Source organism: Giraffa tippelskirchi, chromosome 12 (assembly GCF_054371585.1).
Source record: "Giraffa tippelskirchi isolate mGirTip1 chromosome 12, T2T-mGirTip1v1.2.pri, whole genome shotgun sequence".
NCBI classification, from domain to species: Eukaryota; Metazoa; Chordata; class Mammalia; order Artiodactyla; family Giraffidae; genus Giraffa; species Giraffa tippelskirchi.
The window spans coordinates 68,441,700-68,468,663 of record NC_137286.1 but is presented as its reverse complement, the minus strand read 5'-3'; the positions used below and the strand labels follow the sequence as shown (position 1 = coordinate 68,468,663).

The 26,964-nt window shown below is 46.9% G+C and overlaps 3 long non-coding RNA genes across 3 annotated transcripts in view; 1 reads left to right on the top strand and 2 right to left on the bottom strand.

Annotated features, from left to right (window-relative positions):
- Positions 1–1,108: 1,108 nt before the first annotated feature.
- LOC145530001 (uncharacterized) overlaps positions 1,109–26,964 on the bottom strand; it is a 43,085-nt gene continuing 17,229 nt past the window's right edge. Inside the window, exons 3-4 of the long non-coding RNA XR_014071396.1 lie at positions 7,275–7,400; positions 1,109–2,170 (exon numbers count right to left, since the gene is read on the bottom strand). This is a non-coding gene — a long non-coding RNA (uncharacterized LOC145530001). The remainder of the gene's footprint in view (positions 2,171–7,274; positions 7,401–26,964) is intronic.
- LOC145530013 (uncharacterized) lies at positions 8,567–10,321 on the bottom strand. Its single transcript, XR_014071412.1, has 3 exons — positions 10,047–10,321; positions 9,459–9,906; positions 8,567–9,214 (listed from the first exon to the last, which is right to left on the bottom strand). It is a non-coding gene; the product is annotated as an uncharacterized LOC145530013 (long non-coding RNA).
- LOC145530006 (uncharacterized) lies at positions 10,398–26,866 on the top strand. Its single transcript, XR_014071403.1, has 4 exons — positions 10,398–13,367; positions 13,977–14,142; positions 26,071–26,165; positions 26,715–26,866. It is a non-coding gene; the product is annotated as an uncharacterized LOC145530006 (long non-coding RNA).

The window sequence follows — 26,964 nt, the reverse complement described above, 5'->3', positions numbered from 1 at the left end:
CGGAGGAAGATGTCAAGTGATGATGGCTGCTTTGATGCACGTCCGTGATCCTCACATGCATTAGCAGGGTTTCCTGGGTTACGAAAAGGAGGAGACTCCTTTGGCTTGACACAAGGCGAGTTTGTCCCTCAGCCTCCCGCCCCACCCCCCAGCCCCTTTCCTCCGCGCGGTGCTGAAGGGGCAGACTCAAGGTGGAGAAATGGGGGTGGGGTCAGCGTGGATCACCATTCAATAGAGAGAAGCTTGAGGCAAAGTCCAAAGGCTCTTCCTTGACTGGAAAGCTTTCTGCATTTGAATGAAGCTATCCAAGAGGGGCCCTGCAGGGGGAGCGGGAGCGGGAGCCAGAGGGGGAGAGGGGAGGGTGGCGGTGGGGGTGGGGCCCACAGACAACAGCCCCCGCCGGCCTTGCCAGGCTGAGGAAGCCCTCTGGAGGGGGCAGGGCCATGCCCCCAACTCCTGCAACTCGACCCCTTCAAGGAAACTTCTGCAGTGTCTCCTGTCCAGGGGAATCATCAAAGTTGGCCTGTTTCTGAAAAAGGCCCAAGTCACAGCTATGATGGGTTCTCTGGATCTCTTGACACATGGATTGACCTGCACCCTCCCATCCTGGCAGATCCTTTGGACATGCCTGAAGAGGTCTTTGGCCTCTGCCAGAAAACAAGCCAAGCTAGACAAACAAATACTTTCTTGTCTAGTTTTGTTGAACAGGTCGAAAACGATGCATCGCCTTGGATTGGAGAGAAATCTGCTCCTCTCGCACGCCTGAAGGCAGGAAGTTCTCAGTGGGACAGAACCTGCCTTCACGTCTCAGCGGGACCACCGGGGGACGGTCCCCTGGCCCTGCGCACCCCCAAACGCTAGCCCAGATCCCCTGTATCCTCTCCCCAACGCCCCCACCCCCCCAAGCCCCCAGCCACTGAGGGGGAGCCAGGGAGGGATAGCGGTCTCAGCCCCGGTTCTGAGATGTCACTTATGAAACCACCCAAGCTAGGCCGAGATGCCAGATGTGGCTGCCCTTCTGCTTCATGTCCATCTCCGTCAGCCATGCCCAAAAGGCACGTGAAATAATTGACAGAAAAGAGCACACCCAGAAAATGCAAAACGATCCTCCTGAACACCAAACGGCCATTTTTATTGATCCATGGTAGAGGTCATTGATATCCCCACATGATGCATGAATAGTATTCACATGGACTCAATTTCTTTTCACTTTTCCTGGGTGCCCTATCCAGACAGATCATGTGGGCCAGAAAGCAAACACAGAAGAGAACAAAATCCAAAACCACAGCCAAGTCAAGGATGTGCTGAACCGCAGGAACTCACAGATCCTATGAGGTGACCCAGATTCTGAAGAAGCGTTTGTGCTCATGTATTTCTGTGGAGGTTGAAAGGGGCACTCGCCAGCAATGCAGATGCCGCGCGAGTGGCCAGAGATGTTTCTTCATAAGATCTCTTGGGATGTCGCGTGGTGCCGGTTGCAGGGGCACCCTGGGAGGCCCGATCTACCAAAAAGTCCGAAAAGTCATCATGTGGGGCAGGCACAGAATGGTTTCTTGCAGGGCCGGGCAAGGAGAATTCAGGGGCCCATGCCTCCAAGCCCCACACGCCTTGAAAGGGTTCCACGTAGCGTTCTGAAAGGCCAGGTGATGGAGGGAAGGGTTTTGTGGCTGCAAAAAATGTCTAGCTGGAGGAATTCTTTGTCTTTGGTGATGGTTCACCCTGTAGGTCAGGTCATGAGGTTCCCAGACACTTTCCATGGGGCTGATGTTCACAGGAGGAGTGGGAACAGGAGGGTGGTGGACTCGCAAGCCACCCTCCTGTTCCCACTGCTCCCCTCCGATAACTGGAGGTCGAACTAGATGGGCCTCTGACCACACACATCGCTGGGTTTACATCATGCCGGTTTGACCTTTGGTTCTCACAACCTGGCACTCTTGCTGCTTCTAGAAGTGTCCTAGAGAAGAAGACGTCAGGTTCCGTATTAGATCAGCTTCTTTGACGTGATCCTTTGGAGTCTGTGGCTTTGGCTTCAGATGAAGCATGCTGCCTGTGATATAGCCTGGCCGGGAAGCTCATCCAAGGATTCCTAAGGATTTTTGCAAGCCTCCAGGATTTTGTTTACGAAAGGCGTTTTCTGGAACCAGGCAACTTGGAAGAACGTGTCACTGGTCTGGAAAAAGGAAGGCCACTGTCAGAGGGTTCAGTGACCTTTACTCTCCCTCCTTTCATTTGAAAGGTTTCTTCTTTTTTCTCTCCCGCCCCCAAAACGCACAGGCGCCAGCGCCCGGGTAGGGCTCCCACAGGGTCTGGGAACGTCAGAGCACCCTCCACATGGCTATTCTGTCACGTTTGCTCTGCAGGAGAGAGCTCGCGAGACTAGGCCTGGCCTGACTCGGGAATTAAGGCACTGGCATCAGCCCCATTGTCCTGGCGTCTGAAGAGCCCCACACTTGCTGTGAGAGGGAGGAGTGAAAACCCACTCTCTGAGGCTGCCTTCCTCCCTCCCAAGGAAGAGAGCCTGCCAGGCCGCCTTCGGGCTGAAAGTCACATGGGGCTGGGAAGTGCTAGCTGGGAATTCAGTTTTTAGGAGCCATAGCGAATAGGCGCCAGCACACGAGCAGGGCTCCCACAGTGCCCGTGAATGTCAAGACACCCTCCATAAGGCTGTTCCAATACGTTTACCCTGCAACAGAGAGCTCGCGAGACTGGGCCTGGCCTCACTGGGGAATTGAGGCCCTGGGAGCAGCCCCATTGTTCTGGCGTCTGAACAGCCCCACAATTGCTGTGCGAGGGAGGACTGAAAACCCACTCTCTGGGGCTGCCTTTCCTCCCTCCACGGAAGAGATCCTCCCAGGCTGCCTTCGGGCTGAAAGTCACATGGGGCTGGGAAGTGACAGCTGGGAAGTTAGTTTTTAGGGGCCATGGCCGCTGGGCACACGTGCCCTTTAAGGGCTCCCACACTGCCCGGGAATGTCAAGGCACCCTACATATGGTGGTTCCGTCACGTTTGCTATGCAGGAGAGAGCTCGTGAGAGCTAGGCCTAGCTTGACTCTGGAATTGAGGTAGTGGTTGCAGACTTTTGTTCTGGGGTCTGAAGAGCCCCACACTTGCTGTGCGAGGGAGGACTGAAAACCTACTCTCAGGGGCTGCCTTTCCTCCCTCCAAGGAAGAGAGCCTGCCAGGCCGCCTTCAGGCTGAAAGTTACATCAGGCTTGGAAGTACTAGCTGAGAAGTCAGTTTTTAGGGCCCATGGCCGCTGGGCCCATGCGTCCGGGTAGGGCTCCCACACTGCCCTGGAACATCAAGGCCCTCTCCGAACAGATGTTCCATCACGTTTGCTCTACTGGAGAGAGGTTGCAAGACTAGGCCTGGCTTGACTCCAGAATTGAGGTAGTGGTTGCAGACTTTTGTTCTGGCGTCTGAAGAGCCCCACACTTGCTGCACGAGGGAGGACTGAAAACCCACTCTCAGGGGCTGTCTTTCCTCCCTCCAAGGAAGAGAGACTGTCAGGCCGCCTTCAGGCTGAAAGTCACATGGGGTAGTGAAGTGCTAGCTGGGAAGTCAGTTTTTAGGGTCCATGGTCCCTGAGCACATGCGCACAGGAAGGGCTCCCACACGGCCCGGGAACATCAAGGCACCTTCCACACGGCTGTTCTGACACGTTTGCTCTGCAGGAGAGAGCTCGCAAGACTAGGCCTGGTGTGACTCGGGAATTGAGGCCCTGGGAGCAGCCCCATTGTTCTGGCGTCTGAAGAGCCCCACATTAGTTCTGCGAGGGAGGACTGAAAACCCACTCTCTGGGGCTGCCTTTCCTCCCTGCACGGAAGAGAGCCTGCCAGGCCGCCTTCGAGCAGAAAGTCACATGGGGCTGGGAAGTGCTAGCTGGGAAGTCAGTTTTTAGGGGCCATAGTGCATAGGCCCCAACGCCCGGGTAGGGCTCCCACACTGCCTGGGAACACCCAGGCACCCTCCACAGGGCTGATCCGTCACGTTTGCTCTGTTGGAGAGAGCTCGCTAGACTAGGCCTGACCTGACTCATGAATTGAGGCCATGGGAGAAACCCCGGAATTCTGGCGTCATGGGACCCGAGGCCATGATCTTAGCTTTCTGAATGTTGAGCTTTAAGCCAACTTTTTCACACTTCTCTTTCACTTTCATCAAGTGACTCTTTAGTTCTTCTTTACTTTCATGCCATAAGGGTAGTGTCATGTGCATATTGGAGGTTATTGAGACTTCTCCCGGCATTCTTGATTCCAGCTTCTGCTTCTTCCAACCCATCGTTTCTCATGATGTACTCTGCATAGAAATGAAATAAGCAGGGTGACAATATACACCCTGGAACACTCCTTTTCCTATTTGGAAGCAGTCTGTTGTTCCATGTTCAGTTCCAACTAGCTTCCTGACCTGCACTGCATGCGGGTTGCTCAAGAGGCAGATCAGGTCGTCTGGTATTCCCATCTCTTGAATTTTTCACAGTTTATTGCGATCCACACACTCAAAGGCTCTGACATCGTCAGTAAAGCAGAAATAGATATTTTATCTGGAACTCTCTTGCTCTTTTGATGATTCCACGAATGTTAGCAGTTTGATCTCTGATTCCTCTGCCTTTTCTAAATCAAGCTTGAACATCTGGAAGTTCACGGTTCATGGTCCAGGCTCCAGTGTGATGTGGTGCTGCTCCCTGAGTTCTTCCCATCTCCACCAGGAAAAGAGCTCTCGGGAGCTGCAGGTCTATTAAACCACAGGTGCTTGATTGTCAGAATGACACAAGGGCTAACAACATTCATCATGAAATATATTTAACAAAATGACAGAAGTACAGATGAGGCAGGGAATGGGAAGCAGTAGGATTGACTGCTTTTCAGGACTTTAGCAGAAATGTATCCAAAATATCTCCACAGCAGCTCAGGAGAGCCCACGTGGAGGAAATACAATGGACAATCAGGCTGTGGGTCTAATTTGCTGAGGAGATGAATCTACACTGTCCAGGCCCCAGAGACCAAAGTCCCCATCCACCAACCTTACTGTGAGCATGCAGACTCCAAAGGAAGAAACACAGACCTTGCCTTTGGAAATCGTAGCCAGACTGAATGTTGGACTTGCTCAGCATGGTCAGTGGTCACTATGGACCCAGTCCCTCCTCCATGCTCAGATCCTCTGTCCTCACTGTAACACACATGGTTCACTACAGAGAACTTTCCAGGGGTACTTGTGTCCATGGCTGCTGCTGCTGCTGCTGCTACATCGCTTCAGTCGTGTATGACTCTGTGGGACCCCATAGACGGCAGCCCACCAGGCTCCTCTGTCCACAGTATTCTCCAGGCAAGAATACTGGAGTGGGTTGCCATTTCCTTTTCCTCTTGTGTATACTAGAATCTCCCAAAAGTCAAATATGACGAGAAGATGCAGAAAACGACACCTGCCTCTGGGGTGCTTAACAAATTACAAAAGATCTGAAGTCCTTGATACTTGGGATTTTAGGAAATGCTTCTTAATATGTAAATAGAGAAAGGAGGCCCACTGGAACTCTTTGGTATCCATTGGGTGAGTAATTAAATTGGATCTTTACCTCGCAAAACATGACCAAAGCAATTAGACACATAAGAAGAATGAACAATTGAAAGAAAAACTTGAGAAATTTTACAACAATTTTTGAGTCGTGAATATCTTTTTTTTTAATTGAAGTATTGTTGCTTTTTAATGCTGTGTTAGTTTCATGTGTACAGCAAAGTGAGTCAGTGATTCCCTGTTTCCAGTGCTTCTCTGGAAAAAATGCAACCCCTTTGGGAGGGCTCTGGCCATGTCATCTACTCAGAACTGCCAACAATCCTGAAAACATGGAGCAGAACGTGGCGGTGCTCGTGGGTGGTTTTTGGCTGAATACGTTATTCTAATATGACACAAACAACAAGCCTAGAGCCTGGGAGAGGATCTCCAAACCTATCTTCAAACAGGAAGACTTGCTCCCCTGAACCTGGGTGCGTAAAACAGGGCTTGGAAGGGAAAAGGTGTGTCCAGACTATTTTATCTATAAAGGCCAGTGTGGTGTGCAGAGAGGATGCACAGACATGTCCCGAGACCCAGAGCGTGTGGACACCGTGACTGGACACTCAGCCCTGCTCTTGGGGCATCACATAGTCACCAGCCCTGGCACAGGGTGAGCAGCTTAGGAGTTTCCTGGAGAGTATGGTCACATGAGCTGGCCCTGGCCAATTGGTGTGTTCCACCTCCCTGGCCCCTGTGATTGGCTCCGGACTGGGGCAGTGCCCAATCGGGGCCCAGGGCCGGCCCTCTCATTGGAACCAAGGGGAAGACGAGCTCTCGTCCTGCTCGGGTAGGAGTAGGGGTGTGGCCGGGGGAGGTCAGGCACCAGGAGTGGGAGGGGCATGAGGTCCGCCTGGGGCAGTTGGTGACCTTCCTGCTCCCTTCAAGGCAGAGCCGCTGGCCTGAGAATGAGGGCACTGCTGAGCTCAGGGGCTGAGATTGCCAGTTGCTTCTGTGGTCCCAGAGCTCCACCAGAGACCTGAGGGAAGCCATCTGCCCATGAGTCGTCTCCTGCTTGTCTGTCAGCTTGTTTGAACGATGCTGGGTTTTCTGCCCAGCTGGCTAAGTGGAGTCCCTGGAAATGCAAAAGTGTGGGTTTGGGCTGACTTCAGGGAAGAAATGCCAGATGAGCCTGGGAGACTCCAGCTGAATCTGGATTCAGGGGATATCTCTTCGGGCCATTTATTAATTGTAGGATAACCCTAATGAGTCTTCATAGGATGAAGACAGTAACCTGCTAAGGTAGCAATAGATATCCTCATTTGAGATGATGAACCTGGTGCTCAGAGAAGGGGGTAACTTCGTAAGAGCAAGTAGTTGTGTACCCAGACAGAACCCCCAGATCCCGTCATTGAGCTCAGGGAAGCCACTGGTGTGGCTTGTCCCTGTGGCAGGGGCCGAGGAACACAGCCCACCTTGATTACGGTCGGGGCCTGCCTTGGTAACTGCCATCTGGTTTCAGACTCAGAAAACATAATTGCACTGGAGAGAGAAAGGACACCACGCTTCATCCACCTCACCATCCCCTCCGGTTTCCTACATACCCTGACCCCTTTCTCTTGATTTCTGAGCCATTTCCAGAGTCCCACTCATGTGACCACATTTGATGTACACTCTTCAAGAGCTGTCATCTGGAGCCGCTACAACAGCAGCCAAGGGCCTTTGTCCCTAGAATCTCTCTTCCTTTGGAACGTGGGGGCCCTCTACTTCCCACTTTCACACCACAGACCTTTTCTGAATATTGTGGGGTCCCTCACTCAGTTTGCAGCACGTTGTAGCCATCACTGTCCTTTCAATACCTCCTGTGAAACTCAGCTTGTGAGCTCTTTGCAGCAGCGTGGTCCACCTGGCTGCACTGGAAGAGAGAGAGCTGACAATGAAACAACAGCTAAGATCTGACAGCCGAAAAGCTCTGTAAAACAGGACCTCATTCTTCACACCATAGACACTGTAAGAGCCACCAGAGTTTCAGAACCAGTGCTTGGGCCAAAATGACTCCACAGCTGTTTTGATTCCTGGGGAGGGTTCTGGCTCCAGTGGGAACAGCTCAAGTCTCCTGAGGTGCTGAAAGCTCACTGTGTGCAGATTCACGATACACAGAGAGGAGAAAGTGGAGTCCTGCCCTGGCGGTGGTTACAGCTCATGGATCAGCCAGGCAGGCAGGCAGGGCATGAGAACACCTGAGCTGCCTTCATGAGTGAATGGTGTGGGGGCAGAGGACGAGAAGCTGGTCTGCTCCCTCATGTGGTGCCCAGCGCAGGTTGTCACCAGAGGAAACACTTACGACTGTGAGGACTATCGCTGCTGTTTCCAAAGGGTTTCCATTGGTGCATGTCTTCCTCTCAGTGGTAAAGCCGTCTCTAAAGTACACTGGCCATGGGCATTGCCTCTACTTGGAACTTCCCATGTGTTCTCTTTTTTATGGAACATTGATTTTTCAGAGGGTTTCTGGGCCACAAGTGTGTTGGGTCATTTTCTAGCCTTCTCTCATGAGGAATGCTTTACTGGGTGTTGGGGTGGTTTGTTGTTCCAGCTCCCTTTCTTGGCTTCTTTTGGGAGCTGGTGCAACAAGATGAGCTCAGCCTCTGCCTTCTGGCTGAGATGTAACCCTTAAAACAGCAATACCTGCCTGGATATTATGACGGCATTTGCCAAAAGGGCTTCATTTGGCACATGATATCTTGAATGGACGTACACCATCCCTTCAGATATCAAAGGCTAGTTGAAATGACATAAAAATGAGAATTCTCAAATGTAGTATTACAATATGTGGAGAGTCTGAATAAAAAATTCTTCAGTCATCTCACTGATAGTCATGATTGAGGACACCCATAATATAGGGAAGAACGAAGAAAGAAATATTCATGTGTGTTCAGGATTGGGGGCAGGGATGAAGAGGGCGTGCTTGCTGTGAATACAGGATGTGTTGGGAGGTGGGGCATAAAGATTGAAAGGGTCTGAAACTACAATGTGGTGATGGTAACACAGCATCACCACAGTTACACAACAGTGACCCCATAGTGCAAAAATTATGATAAAATTTACTAATCCAAATTTAACCAAAAAAAAAAAATACAGGAAGCCATAAAAAAAAAATCACAAAAAACTTAGAAGCAAACCAAATGCAAAGAATTTCCAGGGAAAGGAACTCAATCTCCCCTGGGTGGAACCAAGTTGATAGCATCGACAGTGCCAGACAGGGATGACAGCTGCAGAACCGACCACTGCCCTGGACATGGTGTTTCCGGCAAGGGCTCTGGGTATCTGTCCAGAGTGGGGGCCCGTTCTACCTGTAGCAGTGGGGGAGTCATCGTGGGTCTCTGGGTGTTGCCCAGGAGCCAGGGCCAGCTCTCCCTGCCGAGGCAGTGACTCCTCCTCTGCCTCGGGTTCTCCTGCCAAAGCCCGAGCAGGTGCAGGTGCACATGGAGGTGCAGGTTCTCGCTGAGGGGGTGGGACATCAGTGCCTGGGCTGGGGGTACTGCAGGCACGGAGATCCGATCTGCCCGGTGTGCTGGCCAGTACCCAGCTGGCCTGGTGTCTCTGCGAGGGCAAGTCTCGGTTCTCCATCTGCCCTCGGTGGATCCCTGGGTCCTGCACCTGGAGCCACCACCTCTGTAGGGACAGGTCTGGGAAGTGGAGCCTGGTTCCAGTTGGAGGCCAGTGCTAGAGCTGGGAGAGAAGAAAATTTTCCCCACAGGCCAGATTTGTCATGTGCATATCCAGGGACAGAAATATTCCAAGAGGTTCCCAAAGAATACCCAGGGTAGGATGTCTTTTCTGACTGAAGTGTGCGAGATGGGTGCTGTGAGGCTAGACTTTGCTCCAGGCCCAGCACCAACTTTTGGGGACTCGTCGCTGTGTAGCTCAGCACCCCTCGCCACACACTCCCATGCACCAGCCCCCGCGTCCTCACCTCTGTGCTCTGCCGAGTTGGGCTCCAGGTCCTCCTGCTGCCTCAGAGGCTGGGGTTCTCGGGGCTCTGGGTCGGAGCCAGGTGTGCTGAGGCCCGTGGCAGGCTGAGAATTGGCCACTGGGTGTATCCCGGCTAGTGTCTGGGCAGCAGGCCTTCCCTGCTTCCTCTTCATCCTCATTTCGGCTGAACCCTCTGTGGGCATGCTCACCTGCAGCCTGCACTGGGCCTCACGGGCAGGGAGGTGTTGCTCTGACCCCTCCCTCGGGGAAGTGGATGGGGTGTACTGTCATTGGCCTAATGATGTGGGAAGCTCTACAACGACCGTGACCGTCAACTAGCCCTGCTTGGAGTTTTGCGAGCTGGGCCTAGCCAGTAGAGCTGCTGCTTCTGCCCGTTCGAAGTTCTCTTTCCAGAAGGGTCAGAGACGTGTGTCTGCTGAGATTCCCACCTGGGAGGAAGGAGACCCACCTGAGGGCGTGAGGTCAGCCTGGGCGGCTGGCGCTGCCTGCACTGTCCCCATCCCGCCCAGCCTGCTCTCCCCTGGGGTGTGGACACAACTTGTCCACAGGCTTCTGACCCCACATTCACCTGGGCTTACTTGAGGGAGACACACCCCGAGAAACCCGCATCCACACACAGGCAAAGGACCCAGTGTTTCCGGCTGGCATGGGAAAGGTGGCCTGGCCCGGCCTGGGGCTCCCTGTGTGACCTTTCTCCTCTTTCGGGCAAAGGGCCAGAGGCCTGTCAGGGGGGCCCTGAGCCAGCATCGACAGGGCTCCTACACACTCTGCCTGTGAGCTCTCCTGAGGCCCCGGCCTCTGGGCAGGGGTAAACAGAACATCTTTGCAGCCAGCGATCTGGCTGGGGGCTCCTCTCCACTCTGAAAGCCTGGATAACCCGCGTTCCGGGTTCTGTTTGGTTCTGTTGCTGGGAAGTGACATCATTTCCTGGGTTTTGTGTTGAGGTCCCTTACACAAAGCTCCCTAAGAGAGTCTCTGTGTTTCTGACTGGTCAACCACCCCCTTAGGCCATGTGCAGGCACAGTGACACCCACACAGCCCATGCCACAACCTTGGGGAGGCCTGGGTGCAGCCAGGGCCTGAGCTCGGAGGACCCCGCTGCTTTCAGTCCAGGCTCCTCCTTCTTATAAGTGATGTTGCCCAGGACAAGCATATGCCCCTCAGGGTTTCCCCAGTCTCTCCCTCTGCAGAGTGGGGGTCATTCTCCCATCTGCCTCTTAGGTCTTTTGCCCTAGGATTATCTCCATGCCTTTCCACCTGGGGCCGATATCCCATGGAGCTTCTGTGCTGAGACTTCAGAAAGAAAGATTCCATCCAGGGCTTACATAGCACAGAATGGGGCAGAACGAGGCCTGGATGGGCTGTGGTACCCATGAAAAGCCACTCCCCCTCCTGTTTTGAGACCGCGCATCCAAGTTGGAGGACCGAATAGAAGACTCGAATATCTCCCTCTCTTATAGAAAAGAGTAGCCAACTTTCTGGTCCTGTTTCCATTGAGATTCTGTTCAAGTGTCCCAGCTCGGCTTCTGTGGTTGGCTGAGCTGTTAATGGATCCCTGCGTTCTTGTCTTTTACTCTCATAGCCTTGGGTCATTTTCCCCCTTCTGGGGTGGATGCGCACTGTCATTGCTTCTACCTTCGAGACAGATTGATGAAAAGTCTGGACAATCTACTCCTTTCCTCCCTTTTCTTCCGTGTCTCTCTCTGGATGTGTCTTTTTCCTTTCTAAATTCAGTCTATGTCTTCCTCTTTCTCTCTCGTGTGTGGATGGATGGATGCCTATGAATGCACATGTATATTATTAAATTAGGGTGATTTTTTAGGGATAGGTTAGTGTGAGATAAAGGCTTTAGTTTGGAGTTGGTATTGGTGAAAATGTCAAGGGTGGTTGTGGTGTTTCTTGGAGACTGAGTGCTGTGTGTTCTTAGTCTCATTACATATGAACCCATTCTCAGATACACCACTTGTAAGAAGTCTCTCATGTTCAGTTTACTATCTTTTGGATTTGTGAATGCTTAGCTTTTCTGTTTCGAATATGTTCAATTGGTTGGAAACCCATTGGTGTACTTCTTTTTCCTGTTTCCTTTACTTGAAGAGAGCTATTTCTGCTTCCACCCACCAAATGTGAAGGTGACTCTGATGTTAAGGAGCCTTAGACCTACGCTTATTTGTAGCTATCTCATAACATCAGTCTTTATGTTGACGTTTTTCACCGATATTGAAGTGGTCTGAGATAAAAACCAATGGAATTCTTCAGATGTAGCTGTCTGGTTTTCCCATGGACATTTATTGAAGAGGCTTTCTTGTTCCCATTTGGATATTCTCCCCTTCTGTGTCAGAGATGAGTTGACCATGGATGCTGGGGTATATTTCTGGACTCTCAACTTTATCACATTGATCTGGATCTGTGTGTGTTGTTGTATATTACCAGTAGGCTACTGTCGTGCTGCTGCTGCTAAGTCGCTTCAGTCGTGTCTGACTCTTTGCTACCCCATGGCCTGCAGCCTACCAGATTCCTCCGTCAAGGGTATTTCCCAGGCAAGAATATTGGAGTGGGTTGCCATTGCCTTCTCCAATAGTGTCCTCAGGATCCTACTTTTGTAGTCTAATTTCCTTTCACACAACCTTGTATGGCCATCTTGGGGCTTTTTCATCGGATTGTATTGAATATTTAGGCTCTTTTCTCTTTCCATACACCTTTAGGAGTTCTTTGTTCACTGCGACAATCCATTGGTATTTTGGGAGGCATAGCATCGAACCTATGGATTACCTGTGGGGGTGTGACTTCATTTTATCAATAGGAATTCTTTCAATCCATGAGCACAACCTATCTTTCCACTGGTTTGTGTGGATTTCATCTTCTTTCTTCCATCTCTCGCAGTTTTCTAGAACAGAACCTTCCTTCCCTTCTGGATTAGATGGACTCGTGGGTATTTCACTTCACTGAAAGGCATTGTCAGTGGGGGTGATAATTCCCTTCTCATTGGAAGACTTTGCTGTGAGTATTAGAAATGCAAATGATTTCTCTTCCCTTTCCTCCCTGTCCATCTCCCAGAGCCACCGGGAAACACAGGTCTCATCCAGAGTCACACAGGCCTGAGGGAGTGCAACTAGACTGTTGTTTCTTCAGGCCCTCAGTGCTGGACATCATCCGGAATACTCTCTGTGTGTCTTCTTTGGTCTGGTGTCTCTTCAGACCTTTCCCTAATTTTAACAGGCTTGTTTTGTTAGTGTTCTTTGTCTGTTTGGAGACAAATCCTTGGTAAGCTATGTGTTTGCAATTATTTTTCTCAAGGTGTATGACCTGTCTTTTGCTCTTGTAATAAGGTCTTTACCAGAGTAGATATCTTTGATTTTACAAAGTCCACTGTATTCTCTGGGATTTTTTTTTTTGTCTCCTTAGTTTGCCTATCTTTCTCTTTCTAATACATTAATATTAGTTAGATGAAGTATGTCACTCTGATGAATTAGTGGACTTATGTACAGTGTCCCCTTTGTGGCTCAGAAGAACACTTGTCCCAGGTCACCAGAGACAGGAAATACAGTGTGTCTCCTGTGTAGGCTGAATGCGGTGTACTGTTGGATGTACCATCGTTTCTGTGGGCATGCTTTTGGGTCTGGTTGACCACCAATGCAGCTGACCTTGAGCCCCACCTCAACAGTTGCAGATGTGTTTCTGGCTGGAGCTGACCTGGAGTGGGAACCACCTTGAGGGGATGCAAATCATGGCTGAGTCCACCCACTGTTTGTGGTAGGGATGGAGTCTATTGTGGGGGAATCCAAGCCCTCAGGGGGAAGCCATTTTGGAGGAGCATTGTGGGCATGGCTGGGTTGGATATGTGTGTTTCACCGGGAAAAGAGAGACTGGCAGGGCAAGCAGTGCCAGCAAGGTAAGTGGGGAATGTCAGAAATATCTCCTGCTAGCACTGGGCCAGCTGTGTACAGGGAGGATTTTTTTAAAAGTCAGTGATTTTTCATCTCTAGAGAAAGTTCCAACAAATCCTTGCCCCTTTGGCACTTGTCCTAAAATCAGTCCATGATTCTTTTTCCCATATTACCCATGTACTTTTCAAGCTGCTGCCTGTGAGCTGATTTTCAGCATGAGTACTTTGGCACAAGCATATTACGTGCTAGGGCCCACATGGGATCTCATTGATAAGATGGCTCGTTATGATGATCTCACAAAGAATAAATCACAGTGATTTGTGAAACTGACCAAATTGCCCAAATGGCACCCTGTAATCTCACTGGTGCCTATCTTCTCAAAGCTGTGAGACCACAAGATTCCAGACCTCTGGCTACGTGATAATCCCTTCAGAGAATTTTCCACTGGTGGGGTATAAGAAGGACTCCATAAGAAAGGGAGAAGCCTGGTTTTCCTTAAGAGCCACTCACCCTCTTTTTTCCCCTCTGATAAATTTCCTTTTCTTGTCTGACTGCCTGGCTCGCTCTCTTTTTCTCTGCACTCGCCTTACATTTTGGTGCCAAAACCCTGGAAGAAAGAATCATGGCAACTGGGTGGGCTCCTCTTACGAGCCCACGTCCGGTGGTCTCCTCCCTTGGACCTTGCCGAGAAACTGAGAAGATCTCCGTCCGGGACTCTCCACTTGCCTTGCTGGACTGACATCCACACACCGGCCCACTTTTCATCCATAGGTTACAAAGGTGAGTGAAATCCCATTCTCTCGGATCCTCTCTCTCTCACTGGGCGGGAGGATTTCCATGGCCCTTGCATCCCATCTGACTTTGAAATAGGGGACGCCCATTTCAAAGCAGACTGTTACTACTCTCTGAGAAAGTCCAGAGAACAGGGAAGCCTTTTCTCTCGGAACTTTCTCCTCTCTTTCTCTCGCCCTTGTCTAACCTCCCTATTCAGTGGCAATGGGAAAATCTCAACCCCAGCCCTCAAAACCTACTCCTTTAGGATGCCTTCTCCATAACCTAACAGCCTTGGGCTTCCAAGGGGAGATAAGACCAAAAAGACTTATTTACCATTCTAACACTGTCTGGCTGCAATACAGACTTGATAACATGTCCCAATGGCAAGAAAATGGAACTCTTGATTATGATACTATACTGGACCTCGATAACTTCTGCCACCACAATGGCAAGTGGTTAGAAATCTCTTATGTTCAGGCTTTCTTTGCTTTTCACTCTCACCCCTCTCTCTGTGAATCCATTCTGGTGCTCCAAACACAATGTCTCTTGATCCCTGTTCAGACTTTTCTTCTTCTTCCTTCAACCCTTCTGACCACAGCCCACCCTCTATAGCTCCTGATCCCCTTGCAGCAGCTCCAGATCCAGTTTCACCATCTCCACCTTACGCCCCCTACTCCCTCCCTCCTTCTCAGGCTGCAGCTCCCAATCCCCCTCCCCAGCCTGTGCCTGAGATAAGCTCTGAGACCTCAGCCCCACCCTCTACACAGAGGGTCCCAAGGCTTTACCCCACCTCCTTAGATCCCCTCCCTAGTACCCTGTCCTGAACACCTTTAAAACAGGAAACTTCACCACAGGAGTCAGCTCCTTTCTCTGCTCCACTCCTCCCTTTAGGGGAAGTAGCTGGGACAGAAGACATTGTTCGGGTTCATGCCCCATTCTTCCTCTCTGATCTATCTCAGATTGAAAAGCGTTTTGACTCCTTCTCCTCAGAGCTTGATAATTATCTAAAAGAATTCAAGCATCTTACCCAGTCTTACAACTGAACCTGGCATGATATTTATATCATCCTTTCCTCCACTCTTCTCCCAGAAGAGAAGGAACGAGTATGGCAAGGGTCTCAGGCACATACTGATGAGATACACAGGACAGACGACATTAAGCCCATATGGGCAATGGCAAGGCATAAAGCTGTGAACTTTGATAAGCTCTCGGAAATAACTCAAGGGCTAGATGAAAACCCAGCACAATTTCTAGCCAGGTTAACAGAAGCGTTACAAAAATACACAACATTAGACCCCACTTCAGCAGAGGGCACCATTGTCCTCAATAACCATTTTATCTGCCAGTCGTCCCCAGATATCTGAAAGAAACTATAAAAGGCAGAAGGTCCTCAAACCCCTCAATGAGACCTTTTAAATTTAGCCTTTAAGATTTTCTATAACCAGGAAGGACAGGCAAATCTAGAGAAGGGCCAACAAGATCAGGCCAAATGCCACCTTTTAGCCACTGCTCTACATGGCTCCAAGCCTCCATCAACCAACAAAGAAAGGAAGCCACCTGGGCCCTGCTTCAAATGCGGCAAAGAAGGCCACTGGGTTCACTCATGCCTAAAGCCAAGGCCCCCTCCAGGTCCATGTCCCAGCTGTGGCAAAAAAGGACATTGGGCCCCTCTAGCGAACCAGACATCCCCTCCTGGTCCTGAGCAGGAGTTCTCTGACCCAGCTCTGCCCAGACACCTCAGGCTCAGCACTGAAATACTGGAGGTGCCCAGGGCCCCAGGCCCCAACTCTCATCACCTCTGTGGAGCCTAGGGTAATTTTACAGTGGCAGGTGTAGACTAAAAAAGATTTACAACTTGAGAGTTGTGAGTTAAGTTTTATTTGGGGCAAAATGAGGACTGCAGCCCAGAAGGCAACATCTCAGATAGCTCTGAGAGACTGCTCTCAAGCAGCAGTGGGGGAAAGACAATATATAAGGTTTGGGGGAAGTAGTAGTAGTAGTAGTCATTTAGTCGGTAAGTCATGTACAACTCTTGCGACCCCATGGACTGTAGCCCACCGGCTCCTCTGTCCATGGGATTCTCCAGGAAAGAATACTGGAGTGGATTGCCATTTCCTTCTCCAGGGGATCTTCCCGACCCAGGAATTGAACCCAGGTCTCCTGCACTGCAGGCAGATTCTTTACCAAAGTGGGAGTTCAATACCATGAAGTACTCATTTTATAAAGGCTTTTTGTTAATCATGAGGATCTCATATCACCATGAAGGGATTTAGTGTTTCTCTAGATACGAGGAGAGGCAAGGATTGAGATCATAAAATCTGTTCCTAAAAACATCCAATTATCTAAAGACCTGTCCCACCAGATTCCCTGGAGCACAGAGTGCCTCACTCCACCCTGAACTCCATCAGGGGTTGTTGAATGTCAACAGCTATAGCAGCGTGGGGTTCAGTCTCTGTAGACACTTTCATTGTTCAGTCGTTGACAATGCTCTGGGTACATGCCAATTTGTAGTTGACATGGCCCCCATGTGGTCATAAATCCGATCATACTTTGGGGGTCATTTCATGACCATTTTGTTCCACGTTGCTGGGAAGGCTCGTTCCCACTTCTGAAGGTTTTGGTTGATAAGACACTCAATGTGCTATTACAGGACTAGGTCTTAATAGTCAAAGATCTTTGGACACCTGTCTTCTAGTTATGGTCCAGGAAAGTATTCCCTCTCATTGCATCTGTTCAAACCTAGAGTTACACTATTACAATCATTGGTCATATATCGAGCTATACATTTGATCAACTGCTTCAAGTCTAGTCATCATTTTCGTTGGAGGTTCATACACTTGGTAATAGAAGAAAAAATAATCTTGTGAAACAAGCAAAATACAAATGGTATAGTTAATAACACTAGTGGAATTAAAAGTAAATATTTTAGCCATGAACCTCCCACACCAGTTTTCTTAAAAGATCGTCAAGATTAGGGAATGGGTCACTTAAAGCAGAAATCTGATTTTTCATATGGTTCAAATGTGTTACATTAAAGGATTTACCAGGTATGAAAATATAGCATTCAGTTTGCATTATAGCACAGATATCTCCCTGAGATGTTTTAAGGTGTCAAGGGCCTTGAAGTTGTTTAGCACTGCCTCTCTCATCATAGAGATCTCAGAATTCAATAGGCTAATAGCTCGGTTACTCTCTCTTAAAGCTTATGAAAGATGTTAAGGCTTATATATGGCCAATTACATCCTCCAGCCTCACTGAAGGCGCGCACACACACACACACACACACACACACACACACACACACAAGCTGCTAAATTGTCATACCAATAGAATACAGATCTTTGACCCATTGGGATCATACCAATGGTAGATTGGTTAGGGTTCTCTCTAATTCGTTAACATGCATGACCTAAAATTCATGGGAATCCCAGGCCACACCTTCGTATCCAACTCTGTAGATGTGAAGGCCATAAATTAGTGCCACAAATCCACCGAGTCCCATACCAATCAGTCTCTCTAAGGGTAATAAGAGACATAGATCATAAAGCACCCAGCCTTGTCTCATAATCACCAAGTTGATGATTTTTAGTATGATTTGACCCTTCCCAACATAGAGGAGCTTTTAAATTTAAATGGCCATAGCCTGGTGTTAACCATATAGATCCACCCCACAATTGTGGGAATTGTCCTTTTCACAGATGAGAGGTTAATTTTTTTTAACTGAGACTTAGCTCATCACTCTGATTGAGTTAAAATGACCCTAAGGTAAAACTTAAATATATGGCCAGCTTCCCCAGAGCAGGTATTATTAATTGGCCAGGGGAGGGAATCCCATCTGTAATATCATGAAGATAGGCCAAGACTGAACACTCACCTAAAATAAATTTCCTAGTGGGTATCCCTAGAGAACAGAAATCCACCAAGGAAACCCAGAAGTATTAGACATAGGTAATTGGCCACAATCAGACAATTGGATTGAGTTTTAAACTAGCATAGAATCGTGTCCATGATAGAAAAGATTTGATTGGTAGTCATAGGTCCAAGGAATCAAGAAAACATGATAAATGATCATAAAACTCAGATCAGCATCTTGGGCACGCTGTCTACTTCTGATGTCCTCCTCTTCTCGTCCTAGTGTAGTGCAGTTTCCTCTGTTTGAGCATTGTTTTAAGGTGCGTTTGAGGTCAGCAGGCCTCTCTATAGACCAGCCCAGCTTAGGGGCCTTTGGAAGTGGGAGCTAACCCAAGAGTCAATTTTCCTTCAATTTCACTGGGCATGAGCTAGTTAAGAGTATCTGATAGAAAGGTCCATCCATCCAGGTTGGAAAGTTCCTTAAATTATGTCTTCTTTCAGTCTTGATTGCAGGTCATGCCTGAGGCATCTGATCTTCATCCAAAGACAGAGTACTAAAATAAGCTTCAGAAACAACCCTAGAGTGTCCTTTAATATTGCAATTAAATTTTACATTAATATACCCTAACAACAAAGAACTATCCAGGAAATGAGTCTTAGTAGATACAGACCTCCATTAACAAACTGGGATTTAACGTTCCTTGAAACATCTTTTTCTCCCTAAAATCACCATCATTTTTACCAAATATAGCCAAATTAAGACTTGTTTGTAATGTAGGTCTGGTCGCAATGAACTTTGCCTGATGATTTGGATAACCATAATTGAACATAGACTTTTTTGCTTTGCTGAGACTATAAAAGTCTCAGACTGAACTTTTAAAATAAAACCTTTCAGGGCTAGGAAAGTCATGCCAAACGTTTATCACAGATTTTGCCTAACAGATTCTACGTGAATTCCTCCTCTCTCAAGGTCTCAGATTCCTTCAAGTTCCTTCAGATTTCTGTATCTGTTAGTGAAATCATCTTCCTAACTTATCTGATAAAATTACTGGAAACTAAGAGTTTCCAATCTCTGGAGGGTTCAGATAGAGAGAAAAGGTAAATGTTTCAATTTGTTTATAAAATATAATTTGACCAAATTACCATCATAATTAGTTTGAGGGGAAGGTTTTTCTTAAGCCTGGAAAACTAGGAACCATAAAAGTGATAAGCATATTCACCAGTTCATTCAGTCCTTTTGTTAACCTTTGTGAAGTCAGCAGATTTTTCATTAGAATCTTTCCTCAGTTCAGAAACTGGTATTTATCTAAAAGTCGTTTTCATAAATCTTGAAGAGGAAGCATTTTTGCGAAATTTGGTTAGTGCTATGACAATATTTTGAGATAGTAACAAAATTATGCCTGATAACATTTTACCCAAACATATCAAAATTTTAGGAACTCCATACAGATTCTAGGATATCTATATTAGTAACATATTACCATACAATATAACCTGAGACTTATTACTCACTTAGCAATGCTTCCCATGTAATTCTGTATACAAAACGAACCTAATTAGTGTAATATCTCTCTTTGGGATATTTCAGGAGCCCTCTGAAGCATCCCAAAGTTAGGCTATAAATCTCCTTCATTAGAATGATTTAAGAAGCTTTGTCAACAAATAGCAAAAAGGTTTAGAACAACTCAGTCAGATAGGACTACAGGTCATTGAGAAACAGTACTGTTCAGCTAGCCAAAGTCACAATAAAGAATTTCAGAACGGATCATTTAAGAGATATAGAAACTTAAATCTATTGTCAAAAGCAGTTCTTTATCTGAAGAAAATGTGTCCTCTTAACAGAGAGAAAAAGATAAATTCAAGTGTTTGCACCAGTTTACTTTACTTAAAAGGTAAACTTAGTTAACTTTATTTTAAACTTAGTCTTAACCATATATATATAACTCTTTCCTCATGATTCACTTTTCACAAACCTTATCACTTTCTGTACCCATTACTGTGTTCTTCTATCCTAAAAAGTCACCTGTAAGTCAGACTTACTTCCTTTTCCCTTCACAAAATGCAATTCTATTCCTCATACCTTCCTTACTGAAAACACACTTCCTACTTCCCTTAAGCAACCAAGAACTGACTTTTATATTAGCATTTTATAGATAAATAAATACCAGTGATAATTTCTAAAACCTTTGTTTTCTTAGAGAACATTTTAGAATGTCACCAAACATCATTTATGTTTATGTTAATCTCAAATCTCTTTAGTTTCTCGGTAAGAGGTAATTAGTGTTTAGTAGTAAATGTTTCAAAATCTTATTTTATTTGGAAATAACTTAGCTATTCAATAGACTTCCAACACTTAGTTTAGCACAGCCCTTAGAAGTTCAAGTTACCCCAATCTGGAGAGACTATTTTAGACACATTTTCCTAAAGAGCATAATTATTTTTAATAGTGTCTCATATCTCATCTACATTGTTTAGAAGCCTTTTCACTCGAGGTCTTTTCCTTGCTGACATACTTGTAACAGATAAAGTAATATTTAACTTATATTAAACCTAGGTACAATGGAAATATTCTGCTTAATATTAAGTACTCTTAGGCATGTTTACATTATTTAGATCAACAAATAAACATTAATATCAGGTATTTAACATTGAATGTTTCTCATTTCACATGAACCTGAAATTGATTTAGGTTAATATGTCTTGTATTTAGAATTATTGATTTGTAAGCATTTACTTCTTTTTTTTTTAGGGTCAATTGAATTAGAGCTCATTTACAAACTGATCTCAGCAATCACCAATATTATCAAAAAAAGCAAAGACGCGCACTGAGACATACATACATCCAAATAGATACAAGAGATCCTATAGCTTTGTTTTCGAAACTTAGTTATGAATAAAAAAAATGGTTGGAGTAAGATTTTAAAAGGCTTTTCCCCCCTTTATGTTCCTTTTGGTTTCAGGAATTCGATATGGTCTAGATGTATAAGAGGAGTTATTTCCTCAGGGCAAGAGCTCTTAAAGAGATAATTTTTTCTTCAAGCTTCCTCTAGAGTCTAAATATTGTGACCACATTGTCAAAAATTGTATTTTTTGTTACCATAGCTTTATAGCTGAAATTTAGACCAGATAGTGCCCAACTTGGCCCTGATAACAAGGGCAGATTGGTTCCAGCAGGGATTGTCCCTCTGGGGAAGTAGGGGTCTCAGTTTGATCAGCCCCTGGCTGTTGATTACAGGAGGAAGTCCTGGAAGTAAGGGAACTTCAGTCCATTTTCCTATCCTATGCCAATAAAGATCTAATATTTTTAGACCATTTTTCTTGGAATCAGATCATAGCTATAGATTGACCAGTCATTGAAAAACTTTCCCCAAGTGGTTCCCAGGTGGGGTGTAGAACCTTAGAGTGAGCAATTCACATATTAGCTTCAACAGTTTGTACCAGATATCTGTGCACTCAAACCAAACCAACAAACCGGACTGAACCAGAACTTCGCCAGCCAGGAGTCACACTCCAAATGAAACAAAAAGCAAAGAGATGGCCAGAAATCAAAAGCTAAGTGGCAAGAGTGCCCCCAAAAGCAAAAACCAAATGGCATAAATGCCAAACGTGACTTCCCAGTTTCACTATACCTGTGAACTGGCAAAGTCAGTGCTAGCAGCCTTTTTAGTTCTGATAGTTTCAAGCAATTTCTTGTTGATTTTCTGCAAAGAAGTGACTCTACCAGTTTCTGTTTTACAAGCTTCTAGATACCAGTCAAAGCACAGCCGGCGTTTTTTAACTGTGCGCCAAAAAATATCAATTTTAGAATATCAAAAGAGCTCCAATTTGGACATTTTAGGTTGAGAACGCTTTTAGTATAATTTCTCCAATTAACTAGGTACTTGCAAGTATGAGCTCCATATGGATTGTACATGAAGCTAGCTAGAGTGTTAGTCAGAGGCTGACATTCTGACACCTGTTTGTTTCTGTTTTTGAGAGATTCTATTTCCCATTTTAATCTGATTTTTTCAGGAATAAAAATCACTAGTGAACTTATGTAGTGGGCCCATGTGCTGCTTGTGAGCTTAACTCCTCCAGGAGTCACCCCAGAGTCATTTCACCTCATCTTACATGTCTTGGATTCTGCCTCCGGCAATCTAGGAACACCATGGCTGCTCAGTCGGCTGAATGGCCAGTCCTCATGTGTGACCCCCAGACGAGCCGGTATTTTAATTAATGAGTGGGTTGCCTATGGGACCATTGAACAGTGTGAGGACTAGGCCTCCACCACTCCCGTAAATTTCTCAGTCACCGGACAAAACCGAAACTGGCCGGGAGGAGTCTTGTCCCTTTTCTTCAGAGCAAAGCTCTCATATATTTTTCTCACTTTTATCCTGTCATATTCTATAATGGCAGTCACATTGAGGAAAAGTGTCAGATCAGCCTCTTACTTGACCACTCAGCCAAGACCATTCAGTCCCCTACAAAGGAGCTACCTCGGCATCTTTCAGCCGAGCCCCGGGTATTCATTGATTTTTTTCCCAGTCAAGCCCCCCTACCCAGTACCTATCCATTGCATGGGCAATTCTCCTGGCATATTTCAGCCATCCCCCTCACCCAGCATCTTTTGACTGGGTGGGAATTCCTCTGTATCTTTCAACCGAGCCCCACTCAGTGTCTAGACCATGAGTGGGTATGCCCTGGATGTTTCACCAGGGGCCCCTCTTAGTATTTTCCTCCTAGGAGGGGGCAGGTAATCTGCTCCTATTTGCTATTGATTTCAGCTGTTGTCTTCTTACTCCTGGAATATTTTTCTTTTGTGGAACCACTACTTATTTATGTCTTCCTACTAACTGGACAGGAACATGCACCCTGGTATATCTGGCCCCAGATATGTCTATTGCTCCTAACACTCAAACCCTTCTTATCCCACTAACTCATAACTGACCTAGATGGGCAATTCAATTCATTCCTCTATTAATCAGTTTAGGAATAGCCACTGGGATTGGGACAGGGACTGCTGGACTCACAACCTCTTTAAATTACTATCAAAGCCTTTCTAAAAACCTCAGTGACAGCCTAGAAGAAACAGCTAACAGCCTTATCACTGTCCGAAACCAGCTAGATTCCCTGATAACCATGGTCCTCCAAAACAAAAGAGGATTAGACTTCCTCATAGCAGACAAAGGAGGGCTATGCCTATTTTTGGAGGAAGCCTGCTGATTGTATGCCAATAAATCAGGCAGTGTAAAGGAAGCAGCAAGAAATAGGGGATGCCAAAACACCAGTAATTCATGGGAAAACTGGTAAAGTAATTGGAATTGGACACCTTTTCTAGGCTCTCTCCTTCTACTTACCATTATTCTAAGTTCAGTTCAGTCACTGGGTCGTGTTCGACTCCTTGTGACCCCATGAACCACAGCACGCCAGGCCTCCCTGCCCATCACCAACTCCCAGAGATTACCCAAACTCATGTCCATTGAGTCGGTGATGCCACCCAAACATCTCATCCTCTGCCGTCCCCTTCCTCTCCTGACTTCAATCTTTTCCAACATCAAGGAAATGACTCATCTTTCCAAATGAGCTCTTTGCATCAGGTGGCCAAAGTATTGGAGTTTCAGCTTCAGGAACAGTCCTGCTAAATAACACCCAGGACCGATTTCCTTTAGGATGGATGGGTTGATTCTCCTTGCAGTCCAAGGGACTCTCAAGAGTCTTCTCCAACACCACAGTTCAAAAGCATCAATTCTTCAGTGCTCAGCTTTCTTTATAGTCCAACTCTCACATCCATGTGCGACTACTGGAAAAACCATAGCCTTGACGAGATGTACCTTTGTTCACAAAGTAATGTCTCTGCTTTTTAATATGCTGTCTAGTTTGGTCATAACTTTCCGTCCAAGGAGTAAGTGTCTTTTAGTTTCATAGCTACAGTCACCATCTGCAGTGATTTTGGAGCCCCCCAAAATAAAATCAGCTACTGTTTCCACTGTTTCCCCATCTGTTTGCCATGAAGTGATGGGACCGGATGCCATGATCTTAGTTTTCTGAATGTTGAGCTTTAAGCCAACTTCTTCACTCTCCTCTTTCACTTTCATCAAGAAGCTCTTTAGTTCTTCTTCACTTTCTGCTATAAGGGTGGTGTCAATTGCATATCTGAGGTTGTTGATATTTCTCCTGGCAATCTTGATTCCAGCTTGTGCTTCATCCAGCCTGGCATTTCTTATGATGTATTCTGCATATAAGTTAAATAAGCAGGGTGACAATATACAGCATTTGCATACTCCTTTTCCTATTTGGAACCAGTCTGTTGTTCCATGTTCTAACTGTTGCTTCCTGGCCTGCATACAGGTTTCTCAAGGGGCAGGTCAGGTGGTCTGGTATTCCCATCTCTTCAAGAATTTGCCACAGTTTATTGTGATCCACACAGTCAAAGGCTTTGGCATAGTCAATAAAGCAGAAATAGATATTTTTCTGGAACTCTCGCTTTTTCGATGATCCAGGAATGTAGGCAATTTGCTCACTGTTTCCTCTGCCTTTTCTAAAACCAGCTGAAACATCTGGAAGTTCACGGTTCACATATTGCTGAAGACTGGCTTGGAGAATTTTGAGCATTACTTTACTAGCGTGTGAGATGAGTGCAATTGTGTGGTAGTTTGAGCATTCTTTGGCATTGCCTTTCTTTGGGATTGGAATGAAAACTGACCTTTTCCAGTCCTGTGGCCACTGCTGAGTTTTCCAGATTTGCTGGCATATTGAGTGCAGCACTTTCACAGCATCATCTTTTAGATTTGAAATAGCTCAACTGGAATCCCATCACCTCCACTAGCTTTGTTCATAGTGATGCTCTCTAAGGCCCACTTGACTTCACATTCCAGGATATCTGGCTCTAGGTGACTGATCACACCATCGTGATTATCTGGGTCATGAAGATCTTTTTTGTACAGTTCTTCTGTGCACTCTTGCCACCTCGTCTTAATATCTTCTGTTTCTGTTAGGTCCATACCATTTCTGTCCTTTATTGAGCCCATCTTTGCATGAAATATTCCCTTGGTATCTCTAATTTTCTTGAAGCGAACTCTAGTCTTTCCCATTCTGTTGTTTTCCTCCATTTCTTTGCATTGATCTCTGAGGAAGGATTTCTTATCTCTCCTTGCTATTCTTTGGAACTCTGTATTCAAATGGGTATATCTTTCCTTTTTTCCTTTGCTTTTCACTTCTCTTCTTTTCATAGCTATTGGTAAGGCCTCCTCGGACAGCCATTTTGCTTTTTTGCATTTCTTTTTCTTCGGGATGATCTTGATCCCTGTCTCCTGTACAATGTCACAAACTTCTATCCTTAGTTCATTAGGCACTATGTCTATCAGATCTAGTCCCTTAAATATATTTCTCACTTCCACTGTATAATCATAAGGGATTTGACTTAGGTCATACCTGAATGGTCTAGTGGTTTCCCCCACTTTCTTCAATTTAAGTCTGAATTTGGCAATAAGGAATTCATGATCTGAGCCAGTCAGCTCCCAGTCTTGTTTTTGCTGAATGCATCTTTTTTCAAAATTTCTTCAGGACCACTTTTAAGCCTTCACCAATTGAACTATCCATGAGTTACTTCTAACTACTCAGGTTATCAAGAACTTCCACTCCACGCAAATCCCCATGACCTGCATTGCAGCCTTTTCTTATCTTACCCCCATGACACCCCTGTCCCACAGGAAGCAGTTACAGAAGACTGACCTTCAGCCCTTATCCTAAATCAAACGGCTGGAATGATAGGGCCCACATGGGGGCTCATTGATAAGATGGATCGTTATGTCGACCTCACAGACAAAGAATAAATCACAGTGATCTGTGAGCATGATCAAATTGCCCAAATAGCATCCTGTTATCTCACTGGCGCCTGTCTTCTCAAAGCTGTGAGACCACCAGATTCCAGACCTCTGGCTACATGACCATCCCTTCAGAGATCCGTCAGAAAGGGAGAACGCTGGTTCTCCTTAAGAGCTGGTCAACCTCTCTTTTCCCTCTAATAAATTTCTTTTTTTTGTTTTGTTTTGTTTCTTGCCTGACTGCCTTGCTTGCTCTTTCTTTTTTCTGCACACGCCTTAGAGTTGGCAGCCATTTTAGTGGCAGCTTCCCCATCAACTAGAGGCAGAGAAGGGACACTTGAAGCAGAATCTCAATGGAACAGGAGGATGAGGAAGGTACGAGAGAGGGTAATGTCTGAATCTTACTGTCGATCTTCCCAGTGGAGGGTCTCGAAATAGGCAGGAAGGGGAGTGCCTTTTCCTAGGTCCCAGAGCCCAATCCAGGTCTGTTTCTGCCCCATTCTGTGCTATGGCAGCCCTGTATTGAATCCTTCCTCTGTGAAGTCTCAGGGCATGAGCTCCACGTGATATCAGTCCACGGGCTGAACAGGCACTGGAGCTGTTCATAGGCCAAGAGACCTAGGCAGTAGATGGGAGAATGACTTCCACTCTGCAGATTGAGAGACTGGGGAAACCCTGAGGGGTACATGGCTTGTCCAGGGCCACGTGACTTAATGAGAAGGAGCCTGGTCTGAAAGCAGCTGTGTCCTCAGAGCTCAGGCAATGTCTACACCCAGGCCTCCCTAAGGTTGTGGGGTGGGCTGTGTGGGTGTTCCTGTGCCTGCACCTGGCCAAAGGAGTGGTTGAACAGAGGTTCCCTTGGGGAGCTTTGTGTAAGGGACCTCGGCAATGAACCCCAGGAAATGATGTCACTTCCCGGCACAGAACCCAACAAAACCCGGAACCCGGGTATTCAGGCCTCCAGAGTGGAGAGGAGCCCCCAGCCAGATCACTTACTGCCAAGATGTTCTGCTGTTTGCCCCTGCCCAGAGGCTGGGGCCTCAGGAGAGCTCACAGGCAGGGTATGTGTGAACGCGGTCAATGCTGGCTCCCCCGAGAGGCCTCTGGCCCTTTGCCCAAAGGAACAGAAAGGTAAGACGGGGAGCCCCAGACTGGGGCAGGACACCTCTCCCAT